Below are 15,250 nucleotides of genomic sequence, written 5' to 3'. Positions count from 1 at the left end.
TAGCAAACCCATTTCGTGGTTTGTTAAATGCTCTTGTCAAATAAGAAGTTTGTAAGGGAAAGAAAAAATAGTGCACTGCACTTGTCTTTACAAGTGGGAGGTCCTTAGTGGGACTAATACTTTGTAAAGATGTAGGACTGGCAGTTACCAATGCCACTTAGGCAGCCATTGCATCAAAAAGGTCTGTGAGAGTTGTAGTCAGTCTGAAGCAATACATTTTTAATTGACTTGATACTACCACAAGAAAGCAAATTGTACATTAGAAAGATAAACTTTTTTATTTGTAAGATACATTAGAGAATCTTCCCATTATATTTCTGGTTAGCAAACAGTGGCATTGTGTCCTGTTGCAGGAAAACTGTTCTTGTAGATGGCACACCAACAGGAGAGCGCACAGGGGAGAGCAAAGAAAATGGGCAGAGATCTAGAAAAAAAAAAGGTCCCCTCTCCTTCCTCCCCCCCCCCAAAAAAAGGGAAGGTATAGAATTGGGAATTTGGGAATTGAGATTCCTAAGTCTGAAGAACAGAAAGCCAAGTGATGTTCATCTATATCAGCTGTCTGCAAAGAAGCAGAGATTGACTGTTTTTATCTGATGTGGATATTAAGTGAAGGGCTTAAAAAACAACAGCATGAAAGTTTATAATATGTATCAAGAAAATCTATTACAAATGAAGACAATGAAATACTTAATTTCCTAGGTACAACTGATCCTCTTCTATAGCTTCAAAATGCAAGAGCCCTCTTGAACTCTTCCAGTACGCATTTTTTGCAAGTCTGTGGCTCACAGTAGTTATGTACTTTAGAAGTCCCATCTTGTTGCTCTTGAAAAGATCAATTTATCAAGTTTCCATGCTAGATTATACCAGCTAAATTGTTTTGATATAGTGACTAAGAGAACCAGCAACACTACTGCTATCTTCCAGAAACTAGTGTACCTGAGATTCAGCAACTGCACAGCTTTTCCAAATGTTAAAAATGTGTCTCTCTCTTTTCCTGGGGCCTCCTAATGGAGTCTGTTATAAAAGTACCTATAGCTATACCTATAATAAAAGGTATATACTTTTGTAACTCAAGCCTGCCTTTCCTGAGAGCTCTGCTGCAAACCGCTAAAACGACACACAGCTCCTTTGCCTCAGGGGACACTTATGATGATGGGACACGGAAGGGCGCTGCACTAAGGGAAGTGAGATGTGGGGAGGAAATGAGGAGATGTACTTTGTTAGAGGGCTGCAGAATCAAATCGCTGCTTTATAATCTCTGAAGTCATTCAGGTGTTTCTTCATATAAATCAAAATCCAAGTTCATGTGATTTTAATGAAGTGCCCTTGCAGGGTAGAAATGATTAAACTCCTTCAGCCTATCCTCTAACTTGGTCCATATACAGATGTGCTTGGCAAAAGAACATTATATAGATGTCCATCAGAAAGAAGATCTGGGGAGCATTTGTTGTATTGATTCAAAACAGGAGTTCCTAGGATGTGTGCGACCACTGCCAGCAGAATATCAGTGTTACTGACTGCCCATATCACTTTTGCAATTCACTTATGTTGACAATTTCAAGTGATTTTATACAGAAAAATATGGTCTTTGGAAGCAGTTTTATACTTGCAAAAAAGTTACTTTGTTCTCATTTCAGAAAATATTAGAAAGATTAAAATCCATTTGACACCGCTTTCTGACCTTTCAAATTTCTACTGAATAATGAAAACAGATGCTTTGGTTCTCTGAGCCACATCTTTTAAAATCAGTGTAACATAACCCAGCATGAAGCTCAGGCTTATCCAATATACCAGAGTAACAGAACAGATTTTTTTAAACAAGGTTCTTCACCTTATGATTTTTTTTTTTCCAGGAAAATTTAAACTTTTCTGAATGAAAATTTTGGTCAGACCAATGTATTTCACCTGAGCACAGACTTTTCAACTAACCACCTAATCCACCTAGACTCAACATGGGCTATCAGTGCCTGATCTCTCCACGTAAATGCCATTATAGCTGCACTTCTGAGTCCTTCCTGTAGTACAGATAAGGTGTAATAAAATATAAGTTTGATATAAATAAGCTTAAAAGTCCCAAAATCCAAGTATTAGCACAGGAAAAAGCAGTTATCATCAGGAAAAAGTTCTGATTCTTATGGAACAAATGAGGTCAGTGATATTTTCAGATTGGATAGAGATCTTGAGACACTGAAACTGTTTTCATAGAATCATAGAATCACCAAGGTTGGAAAAGACCTAAAAGATCACCCAGTCCAACTGTTCACCTATTCCCAATAGCTCCCACTAAACCATGTCTCTCAACACAACATCCAGCCTTTCCTTGAACACCCCCAGGGTCGGTGATTCCACCACCTCCCTGGGCAGTCCATTCCAGTGCCTGACCACCCTTTCTGAAAAGTAATACTTCCTCATATCCAGCCTGAATCTCCCCTGCCGTAGCTTGAAGCCATTCCCTCTGGTCCTATCACTAATGACACGAGAGAAGAGGCCGACCCCCAGCTCACTACAACCTCCCTTCAGGAAGTTATAGAGAGCAATGAGGTCTCCCCTGAGCCTCCTCTTCTCCAGGCTGAACATTCCCAGCTCCTTCAGCCTCTCCTCATATGGCCTGTGTTCCAAACCCCTCACCAGCTTTGTTGCCCTCCTTTGAACACGTTCCAGGGCCTCAATATCTTTCTTGCAGTGAGGGGCCCAAAACTGGACACAGTACTTGAGCTGCAGCCTCACTAGTGCTGAATATAGGGGAACAATCACCCCTCTGCTCCTGCTTGCAACACTGTTTCTGATGCAAGCCAGGATGCCATTGGCCTTTTTGGCCACCTGGGCACACTGTTGGCTCATGTTCAGCTGAGCATCAATCAATACCCCCAGGTCCATTTCCTCTACACAGTCCTCCAGCCACACCTGTACACAGACACACAGACGCCTGTAGCGTCACCTGGGGTTGTTGTGGCCAAAGTGCAGGACCCGGCATTTGGCCTTGTTGAAACTCATCCCATTGGCTTCAGCCCAGCTCTCCAGCCTGTCCAGATCCTTCTGTATGGCCTCACTACCCCCAGGCAGATCCACACTTCCAGCCAATGCTCACTGATGCCCTCATTGAGGTCATCAATAAAGATATTGAAGAGGACAGGCCCCAGCACCGACCCCTGGGGAACACCACTCACGACCGGTCACCAGCTGGATTTGACTCCATTCACCACCACTCTCTGTGCCCGGCCCTCCAGCCAGCTCCTTACCCAGCCAAGAGTGTACCCATCCAAGCCTCGGGCTGCCAGCTTCTGCAGGAGAATGCTGTGGGAGACAGTGTCGAAGGCTTTGCTGAAGTCTAGGTAGACCACATCAACAGCCTTTCCCTCATCCACCAGATGGGTCACTAGATCATAGAAGGAGATCAGGTTGGTCAAGCAGGACCTGCCCTTCACGAACCCATGCTGGCTAGGCCTGATCCCCCGCTCATCCCGCACATGCCGCATGATCTCCCTCAAGACGATCTGCTCCATAACCTTCCCTGGCACCGAGGTCAGGCTGACAGGCCTGTAGTTCCCCGGATCCTCCTTACGACCTTTCTTATAAATGGGAGTCACATTGGCAAGCCTCCAGTCTTCTGGGACCTCACCAGTCAACAAGGAGCGCTGACAGATGATGGAAAGCGGCTCGGCTATCACCTCCGCCAGTTCCCTCAGCACTCTTGGGTGGATCTCATCTGGCCCCATCGACTTGTGACAGTCCAGCTGGAGCAGTAGGTCTCTGACTGTTTCTTCCAGAATCACAGGGGGGTTAGTGTGCTCCCCAGCCGAGATTATCAGGTCAGAGAGAGGAGTATCCTGAGGATAACTGGTCTGACTTTTAAAGACAGACGTAAAGAAGGCATTCAGAACCTCTGCCTTTTCCTTATCCTCAGTGGTCACATTCCCAGCCTCATCCAGCAAAGAGTGGATATTCTCCTTTGACCTCCTCTTACTGTTAATGTATTTATAAAAAAGTTTCTTATTCCTTTTCACCTCAGCGGCTAGGTTAAATTCAAGCTGGGCTTTTGCCTTTCTGATTTCACCTCCACACATGCTAACAACTTCCTTGTATTCATTCTGAGTGGCCTGTTCCTCTTTCCACAGGCAGTAGATTCTCTTTTTTTCCCAGAGCCTGAAGAATAGTTCCCTGTTCATAGTTTATAGTTTTATAGTGTTAGTACTCTTATAAGGAATTTGTCCTTATATCATGCTACAGACTCAGCATTCTTTCACATACAGTGACCTTTATAGCACCATTTTCCAGGAGCACATTTTGCTTCAGTTGGTTAGACTGATGAGAGACATTAACTTTAACAGTTCTTATGAATAGCTACAATATTTAAAACTAAATAATGAATAACATAAGCAAAAGCTTCTCCACAACTTCTATTCCTCCAAAAAGAAAATAAGCAATAGCAGTGTCTATCTAGGTTTAGGAGCAGTGATTGTAGAATCACCAGGGTTGGTAAAGACCTTGAAGATCACCCAGTCCAGCTGTTCACCTATAACCAACATTTCCCACTAAGCCGTGTCCCTCAGTACAACATCTACACGTTTCCTGAACACCTCCAAGGTCAGTGACTCCACCACCTCCCCGGGCAGCCCATTCCAGTGCCTGACTGCCATCTTGGAGAATTATTTCCTAATGTTCAACCTCAATCTCCCTTAGTGCAACTTGAGGCAATTCCCAGCTAACTACACGGGAGAAGAAGCCAACTCCCATCTCACCACCACCTCCCTTCAGGTAGTAGTACAGAGCGAGGGTTAGCCAGTAAAAGGGTATCTACATGAAGTCCTGCATTAATACCCTCTGGAAAGGCCAACCAGTCAATAAAATAAATAAATAAAATGTGTTTTTTCTCCTATCTAAGAACAGTCATTACCGAACCCCGTTAACCACACTTTTGAAATTAATGCTTCATTGATTCTTTTTTTTTCCACAGATCCTAGTTCAGCCAAAATGTGGCAATACAAGGAAAACAGAGCTTTTATGGTGGGTTTATATATTATTTAAGAAATCAGACATGGTACCACGCTGTACTGCCAGAATACAGGTTGTACAACTGTGACTATCTGCAGCAGATGGCAAACGTCTGTACAAGCAAAGCAGGAAAACGAGGGAAATGGCAGAAGCACTTTGCACAGTCATAGCTAAATGTTCTGTTCGAGGTATCTACTGCTACATCTTCAGAAGAGAGGAATACTCAGATGTATAAGACATACCTTTCTTTTACACGGCAGATTACCTGAGTAAACACAGACAATACAGTTGACTAGAATTTCTAGCTAGTAAGCATTCCTAGCGTATGTGAAGGCTGAGAAAAAGCGTGACGCCTTGTATCAGTTTTTTGTGCTTTAGAACCACCAGTACATTTCAAAAGATGAAATTGAATAAGAAAAATATAAAGCAGATTGTAAGACAAATAGAACAACAAGCTGGTATTTAATTTGTATTCTCAATAAGCCTTGACATCTCCCTTTCAAACACTATGGGAGCCAAAAATATGAAGGCAGCTTACCACCAAAACATTGTGGTACAATTCATTGTACAGGAGAAATTGCTCCAAAGTTTAGAAGCTCTGTTAGAGGAGGATTTTCAAAACAGCTTCAGGTTTTGATACATAAGAACGTAAAAAATCAGAGTATTCTGGAAACACTTTTACTGGTGAAATGACAGCAGAAGAAATTTGTGTGAGCTTTTGGATTCTCTGTACACTTTCATGAATAAAAATGAGTTTATGGCATCTTATTTATAGCTGAGAATGTCAGAAGTTTGAGGGGAAAAAAGATTTTGTGCTTTGTGAGGATTTTCCGAGGTTTACTTACAGCTATACTTACTCTAACAGAACAAACAAATAAAAAAATACAAAAGCGGAAATTGAAGGCATTAAATAAGGGTGTGTCCTGGATTTTAAACAAAGCAGAGAGAGAAAAAATGCAGAAAATTTAAAATGTAATATCAACTGAAATTTAAAATAGCCTAGGAACAACATCAACACTTCTTACTACTTCTTGAAATCTATTGCCTACAAAGCATTTAGCATTTTAAAACACTCCGAAACAACAAGAAGTCATTAACTATTGCAAAACGATTCCTGCGTCTGAAGAGACCCACTGAAAAGTCAACTGCCTTTGACATCACTAACCCTAAAGTCAGAACTGAGTATCTTTTAAAACGCACATACAGAATACAGATGCTCTGATTTTCCTGTAAAACACCCAGAGGGGGAATAAGGTCATATTCTACAAAAACAGAAAAAAAAGAAGACAAGTACCTTTACGTTTTCTGCCTCTGAAGCTGCCTACGTGGATACAGCTTTTACAGCTCTGGTTCCAGTTTGCTTTCTGTTTGCTCAATAGTGTAGCTCATAACAAGAAGGTGTAACCCTTTGATGCTACATGTACAGCACAACCCCTCCAGCTCTGACAAAGATGTAAATAGACAATGGGCCAGTCCTACCGACAGCGTTCTGCAGATGGACTGCTTGTGTCGTTAGGAGCAGAAGGGTCGCAGTAACCTGGGTTTTCTGAGCCTGTCTCAACACCTGCTGACGTTAATGAAATGTCTCTCACCGAAACCCTGAGGTCTGACATGGGACACGGCAACTCCCTGCAGTTCTGGAGGCTTTGCCGGGACTCATCTTTTCTTTCCTTTTATACCCATCTTTTACTTCAGAACTGAGACTATCAGCAGTGAAGCTTGGTTCTCAGTTTGAAAATGAGACGCTGTGTGGTGAGACCCTGACTGACAGCTGAAGACCTGCATCACTGGTACTCGTCTATCCAAAAAGGACAACACCCCAAGAAGCACATCTACAGTCCCCCAGTCTTCAGTATCTTCCATAAAGTACCAACAGAAGGACTGGAGCTGCCATAGTGAAAGGCCACTGACACACAGAGAAAACACTCAGCTTCCTTAAGCCAGCGTTTGAAATGCAGTATTTTCCAGATGCCTGAAGGGCTGCCTACTCTCTCTCTCGTCATAAGAGATCTTGTAGCAGGTATTAGTTTCTACTCTCTTCCAGCCATTATCTTTTAAAGCAATGACTTGCAACTTAATATACTCTAATATGCTTTGGAAATATTACACAAATTCTACTTTTAATTGCAAAAAGTATTGGATAAAAATCAAACTTACATACCTTCAATCTCAACAGCAAAATCTAGGGAAAAAATTTCCAAACAACTGAAACTGTTAAGTGGAAGACATTGTACAACTTTAAAAGCAGGAGCATATATATACCATGCCCTTTACCCTCCATACGTGGATAAACTTCACCATACATACTCATGCTATAGCTCAATGTATAATATCAGTTGCACACAAAGTGGTTTATTATTTATCCCAAGTAAACAAACAAAAATGAGTGCTATATATTTAAAATCTCCAGAAGATAAATTTGTAAGTGCAGGTGTGTCTCAAACAAACACTCAGTAGGGAGGAAGCTTGGTCATAGTCAAACACAGGGTGATCTTCAGCACTTGATCCAGGGATAAGATTTTCCATGTCAAATAATGAAATTACAGTAATTCCTGTATGTGCTACTGATATGCTTGACTGCTATGGCAAACAGTTGAAATGATAGCATTGCCAAAAGGCTGGAAAGATCTCTGGAAACAGCTGCATTATCAACTTCAGCACGTTCTCCACATAATCTCTGATAATCCCTGAATGCTGGTTGGTTCACCATTTACCCTTTCCTTAATTCAAAGCTATTTATATTTGATTACTTACATAACGAATGCCAATTAAAGTTTGTTCTGAGCTCTGATGAAACCCCAAAGGTATCCAATACCTCCTGATGCTCAGATCTGGGGCTTTCCCCCCTTCTGATAGAGCAGAAGAAGGGAAGTAACATACGTTTGAAAGACAAGAAAAAGCAAATACATTCATTAAAGAATATAAGAAAACTAAAATAGTATAAGCAGAGAAGATCCCACAGTACTTCAGAGTACAAGTTATCTAACTGCTCAAAAAAACCTGCTCATAATTAGTTACTTGCCCTTCACAGCTATTACTGCTGCCTCTTCTCAGGCCTCGATAAAATCAGCCTTGACCTGCTGTAACCATAAATTCAATAGTCTGCCACATCCCACCCACTCTCCTTTCCATTTTACAGTTCAATCATACCAAACATCAATTGCTCCTTGTTGCTCTGAAGACGTCACATGTCTTTACTCTTTGTTCATCAAAAGTGCAGCACCCTCAGCTGCAAGATTTTCAGGGTGATAATATATGAAAGGCTTCCCCAAAGTCCAGGCAAATCAAAGCCACAGAATTTTTTTTAACTAGACAATCTCTTTTATCAAAGATACCAGATCAGTACAGCATGATCTACCTCTGGAAAATGTATGCTCCATTTTTTTTTTTTTGTCTCACCTTAATTACTTCCTTTTGCACACTGTTGAATCAGACTAACGGCCCCATTGTTGGTTGAGTCATTTTTACTACCATTCCTGACCCTTCTTTAGTACAGGTATAGTATCTGCTAGAAGAGTAACCGACGATAGTTCTGTGAACAGGATCAGCAGTCAACTGGTAGCAGCTGAATTTCATAGATTTTCCAGAAAAACACTGCAAAATGTTTTGTTTACCTGCACATAAACTGAGTTTCTTGATAGGCATGTAGAGGTATAAGCATCTTGTTCAAGCCCGAATATAGTAAATGTACTACAATTACATTTTGAAAACTAAGCTTCCCCCCAAATTTAGGAGATCCAAATCTAAATGCCATGTTTCTGCCTTTCTGGGTGCTGTGCTCAGATTGACAGTTATGTACTCGCTTGACTTATGTTTTTGTAATATATGCCTTCTAGCATCCATTTGATCAATTCTGTCTAGCCAAATCTGTTAAGATAGGATATTCTTGATGCCATTGTATTAGAGCATTGTTTTTTTTAGGCTTAAAGATGTATCAAAAAAACTCATTTATGAAAGAGATCGTACATTTTAGGGCAGCCACCAAACGGGTAGAGCAAGAAATAGAGCCAAGCATACAGGAAGAAGTATGTATCAGATAAACTTAACCATATGCTAAGGTTTGCTTTCCTTTCAGAAGTTCAAGAATGGTAACATTTCAAGTTACAAGCCTAAATCCTTACAAGCTAAGACAACTTGATCAAATCTGAGTTTTACTCAGTTTTCCACAAAGAGAAAAACTGTAATCTTCTGCATTCAGTAAAACCTTTGTTATATATTCTACATTGCTCTAAGAATTTTTCATGCCAACATGAAATGGAGAAATAAAATTTGCCTTTGTAGCTTTTCTGCTAGTTTTGAAGCCCTGCATCCACATTTAAATAATGCTTACATATGTGCATTCCAAATATTTTTCATGCAACTCAATAATACTTTTTGACATTTCCAAAACAGTAGATTTTCTTTATTGATATACTCTCTTACGGTGACAGGGCAAAAGAAACATTCTGCAGATAAAAGGCTTTCTACAGAAAAATTACAACATTCTGATTTTCTTTATTCTATAGGCTGAATTCTGAAGTCCAGCAGCCTTTCATTTTAATTTGTAGAACAAGCTACTAAGAACATAAGAAATTTGAGATACGATTCAGAGGGCTGGAGCACCTCTCCTATGAAGAAAGGTTGACTGTGCTGGAGATCTCTGAGGAAATCTCACTGCAACCTTCCAGTGATTGAAGGGAGCTTACAAGCAGGAGGGGGACTGAGTTTTACATGGTCAGATGGTGACAGGATGAAGAAGAATGGCTTTACCCTCAAAGAGGGAAGAATTAGGGCAGATTTCAGGAAGAAAATTTTTACTCAGAGAATGGGGAGGGACTGACTGGCACAGGGATGGCCCATCCCTGCAGGTGTTCAAGGCCAGGTTGGCTGGTGCCTTGAACAGCCTGATGTAGTGAGTGGCAGCCCTGCCCATAGCAGGGGGATGGAACTGGGTAGGCTTTAAAGTCCCATCCAATTTAAACCATTCTTTGATTCTGTGACTGCCTGAAAGAATTGGCATCACAATACAGAAATGTCCCTCTACAGACACTCAGTTCAAATAACGCTGGCAATTAATAAGCATCTGTATTATTTTCATAGGCAGGAGTATAAATGCTGACTCCTGATTTAGACTGGAGCTCACACATTATGTACACCAAATTCCACCAACCATTTACCAACGTATACAGAAACTCTGTAAGCTTTGTCCAAATAATCTTGCAATAATTTAATACTTTCTTCAAAACATAAAGTTTGCAGTGAAAAAAGGTTGAAAAATGAGAGAGACATTTTATGTTAGTGTATTTCACTCTGTGGATTCCTTTATCATGTTTCTCAGGACTATTCACTGAACTGGGGAAAAACCACACAATAGTCTATTATTCACATGTGGGGTTGGTCATCTTTGGCACAAAAACAATTTCCTGTTCCCTTCCCCAGGTCCTTCAGGTGTGTCTGAAAGACATTCACATCCACGCTGATCTTTATGCCACTGATTTCAAGTGCCAGACTGCATGTCCAGAGAAGTCACTGTTCTTCTGATCTGTTCATTCTATTCAGTAGCAAGTGGACATTTCTAGAAGGCTGATAATGCAATAAAGTTTGATTAAATTTCAGAGTTGCTGGATCTAAGAAGCAGCTCTTCCCCTGATTTTTTTTTCTGGCTGAGTTCATTCTGGGCCATCATTTCGGAAATGTTTTGTATCCTGTGAGGCCAATACTGGGACATTTTTGATACTTTCTTTGGAATAGAAGGCTTCTTTTTGCTCTGCTATCACATCTGTGACATAGGGAACCTTGGGTCAAAGCATGTTCAGTAAGGGATTGTGCCTAATGAAGTCCTTCCAATAACCCTTATGCACAAGGAAAGTAGTGCATGCACAATACGTAGGTTGCTCCAAAAGTAATCTCCTACTTATTTCCATGGAAACTACAGGAGATACAAAGAGCATGATAACACCACACCAGTTGATAGAGCAAATTCTCAGCTACAAAACATAGTCATGGCCATTAGTTATGCATTTTCACACCAGCAATGAACAAGAACTTACATGCTATACTTGCAAAAATTTGCACTGGAAGAGCTGGCCCACTGTCACTTTTGCCACTGCTGAAACACACCAACCACTGTCTCCCTTTGCTCACTTCCGTGTCAGACACCATTTTGTCAGATTGCCCCTGTGCTGCCATCTGTTGCACAGTAACAAAATGTAACACAGACTGGCAGGAAGGTTCAACATCTACCGCCATACTGCCAACATTCATCTGTGGTAATGTGAGCCATCATAAAATAAGAGGCATTACTTTTAGGGCAGCCCTCATATCGCTGGTAACAGTTACCCAAGCCTTTACTCCTGACCACCCGCACCTGCACCCACACAAAAAGACAACTTTTTTTTTTTCCAGAGAAAACTTCTCAGAATGTTCCTGTACTCTCCTTAACATCAGCATTGTGGTTATTTCCATTTCAGAAGCAGGGATGTACCTCTGATAACTCTCCTGGGACTGTTTCCATTCCTCTTGCTGTACATCTGAGAACAAAGTGATCAGCTAAATCAAACTGCATTTACATTGTGTGGTGCCAGCACTTGTGGTCAGTTAACAGCATTCATTACTTCTCCACACAGTGCTAGATCATCTTGATTCACTTAGTAGCAAAAGCAAGTTTGCTTTCAGCTTTCTGATAAGAATATCTCAATTACATATGGTATAGCCATTGTACCACATCTTTTTAGATTCCATTATACATATGTAACTCACTTTTTTGATTACATACGAACATCAGTACGAAGTTACTTGTCTTAAACTACACCCTGCCAGAAATGATAAGGCTTTATCTTAAACAGGACTTAAACAGAGCTCAAAACACACCGAAAGCGTGCACTGCTAACTGCTGTGGCCTGCTATTACTTAAGAGAAAAACACCTTCCGTTGGGATGTGCTAAGATCAGACCATCTTGCACAAAAATCTGCCACAACAAGGAGCCTACCTACCTCTGTATCAAGGAAGTGTCCCTTGACTACTCCACAACTGCTGTCTGTGATTTGGGTGGACCTTTCCTACTGTCTTTCACCTGCTCTTGGGAGGAACAAGCCGCTGTGCCACACAGCATAGCCACCTCTAAATAGCAACAGTCTAACAAAGGGGCAGCTTTAGTCTGTATGCTGCACCTGCAAGCACTGGATTACCAAGAATTAAATAAAATGACTCACATGGAGATTGGCTTTCCACAACCCATTGGAGATAGCGAGGGGAAGCAGTAAATCTAGAGGCGTGGACCCCAGGTTAGAAAAGAGCAAAGGTTTCTTGAGGCTGGATATGCACAGCCAGCATTCCTGATGAGGGCTGCTAACAACGTGAGGAGCAAACTTTCGGAGGAGAAAGAGCTCTTGGCAGGCTGATTTTTAAAGAGGTCAGCTAATATATTTTGAACTGTCACCTTAGAGCTGTCCTGGAAACCTGCAAGTTACGGGGGGGAAGAAGTGAAAGAATCCTTTCAAAGATGCAAATAATGTTTCCGCTTTTTTATCAAAAAATACTTTTTTCTTCTTTTTTTACTGCTGCCACAAAGAAGCTTTGAGCCCTTGCAGAGGCATGGGGGCATGCACTGCGTGCTGCTTGTACAATACATACAAACAATTTTATGAGAAACTGGGGAAGGTGAATAAGGAAGAGGAAAGAAAACTTCTTAGTTTTCAGGTATCCTCCTACACCAGTAACTGCATACCTCACAACAACACAGAAGAGGCTGGGCTTTTGCCCACAGCTTTGAAACACTGTCCTTCGGGTCGTAAAAATTTATTGAAGTAGTTATTAAACAGAAGATTTTACCAGCACAACATAAATGACTGTTTAGGATAATCCTTGATACTGCTTATAACTTCATCGTGGCGTATTTGACAAACACAGGACTTGTAAAATCCTATTAAATAGAACAGGAAAGTAAGGCCTACAGAAAGATCTCATGACTTAGTCTAACATGTGTGACTAATGCAAAATAAAGCAGAGACACAGCTAAAATGAGCACAGATATCCTGGCATTATGTGAATTGTACTAATCTGCAAGATTCGAGCAAGTCACAGCTTCTGTAATCTTCAATGTCACTTTTGATACTTGTCACTATTTGAGGAAGATCCTAAGGAAGATCCATTTAGGGAATGTTTCAAAGAATAAAATCTGAATGAAGATGACTTGGGGAAGGTGGGGCAACAAGAGCCAGGGGTTATGTTTTTTCCAGACACTGGTATCAGACTACTGCCTGAAAAATATCCTTTCAGCTACCCAACTAAGCTTTGCAAAACTGAAAAAAGTGATCTTCGTTTTTTAAAGATAAAGCTTTCCTTCCCATAGTAAAACTGATTAAGCATGGCTTTCATCCGCTGTTGCTTTGAAGCAAAAAAGCAAGTCCTTTTCTGAAGGAGTGAGTGGCATCAACTTCAGCTTAAGAGGTAGAAGGAGCTCTGGTTTGAGCTAGCAGTCATTTCAAGGCTTAGGGAGACAGCAAAATTAGTATTAGAAGTCCACATGTTATTATGTGCCTCAGATAACTGTCTGCTCCAGATTCTTTTTTTTTTTTTTGCTAGCAACCAGGGCACTGTGCTGCTTCTATCATTTCAGTTCAGTATCAACTCCATTTTCTTTCACAAGAGCAGAGACTTGCTTCAAAAAAACCTGCTGTTTCTTTCTTCCCTTGTCCTATTTTTGTACGAGTAACATCACACAATAAGAAAGTAAAGTAACAGCCTCCTAGACACATCTCCCAGTTGAGATGCAAGGTGAGATGCAAGGATGGCTTCCAGCAGATTTGGACTAGATAGTCTTCAGAGGTCCCTTCCAGCTCTAAGGATTCTGAGACTTTAACATTTCCCCACTTGAAGTAAGAATAGTTGGGTGTTTTTTAGAAATCCATCCCTTTTACATTCACAATGTCTGTAGGAAAAAAATCAAGCTGCAGCTATGCTTGCTGAAAAGCAGGGTGACTTCTGTGGCCCAATACACACAGCCTAGTATGAATTTCACTGATTCTCATTGGTAGAAAAAACTTTGTGGCCTCTGCAAGAAGAGATCCTAATTTGTCTTGTTTTGCTCTTTGACATCACGGCTGCAAGCACAAAGGAATAAGCAGACTTTTACTGCCATATGCACTCTTAGTGAAAAAGGTACCTGAGACACCTTAAAAAGAAGTACGCCTAGTTTCTCTGTCAGAAATCTCAGAAAAATTGAAGAACTAATCCCAGTGGTACTTCTAGTGGAGAAAAACAGATGTTTATTTTGGCCTCCAGACAGTCCTAGAGGATGAGGGTTGGAAACCCATAGAGCAATATAATATCATCATGTCTGATACTAAGCACCATCTCTGTACTATTATAATTTTAAGCAAAATGGCTGACAGAAACAAATTAATATGAAGGATCTGAGCAATAATCACATATTTAACTGCGTAAAGATTTTGGAGGATCTGGGACAATGATTCTAAGTCAGGCTAAACATTGTTGATTTTAATCTATGTCCTCTGCTTTAGATAATATAAATAAGATGAAAAATCAGACACCTAAGAGTTTTCCATCCAGAAAAAAAAAAAAAAAAAAAATCAAATATCTGATAGAGATTTCAGAGTGTCGACTTGGAGTTGGCTGAAAATTGGTTCAGGAAGAGATACCTATCAAAAAAAGAGGTCAGCTGTAAAAAGGAAAATTATGTCAGTCTTCATTTATTCAGGAATTTACGACTGATGTTTTTACTCATGGAGTTAGGCCATTTGCATATCTATTTCTTGCCAGTTTTATTTCCTCCTACGTAACTGACTAGTGTTAGATTTAAGTCTTCTCTCATTATTCTAGAAGATGCTGGTTTCCGTGTAGGGAATAAAAGGAAGTTCATTGCTAAAAGGAACAGAAGAATTTCACATAAAGCACTCTGTAATGTCCTACAAACCACTCCCCATCGCACAGAAAAGAGGTAGGAAAAAATCCCAACATTTCTGAAGTACAGAATACATAACAATTTACAAATCAAGGTTTTTATCCTAAGCTAGGTGGGAAAGAGCTCCACAAGTGACCACACCACAGGCATCTTCCATGGCCAGAACTGACTGAAGAACAGCCGCATAGTTTGAGTGACCACCAAATAAATCTGAAATTTTGATCCAGCTTGCTTAGGAACATGAAGAGAGATTAAATGCATCTACTTACCCACTAATTTATGTCTAGCAGTACAGCTCTGTTCTGGTAACGAGAGAAAAAAGCCACAACCCTTCCTCAGGTCAGCATTCCTGAGAT

General features: G+C 40.7%; 1 protein-coding gene across 1 annotated transcript in view; it reads right to left on the bottom strand.

The window, feature by feature from the left end:
• Positions 1-15,250, bottom strand: part of LOC125695497 (carbohydrate sulfotransferase 9-like) — a 29,579-nt gene extending 14,329 nt beyond the window's left edge. Inside the window, exon 1 of the mRNA XM_048949996.1 lies at positions 15,164-15,250. The gene's annotated coding sequence lies outside the window, so the exon portion shown is untranslated. The remainder of the gene's footprint in view (positions 1-15,163) is intronic.

The sequence above is a fragment of the Lagopus muta genome, chromosome 6 (assembly GCF_023343835.1).
Source record: "Lagopus muta isolate bLagMut1 chromosome 6, bLagMut1 primary, whole genome shotgun sequence".
NCBI classification, from domain to species: Eukaryota; Metazoa; Chordata; class Aves; order Galliformes; family Phasianidae; genus Lagopus; species Lagopus muta.
Note: the sequence above shows the minus strand (reverse complement) of the source record. Positions and strands in the feature narration are given on the sequence as shown.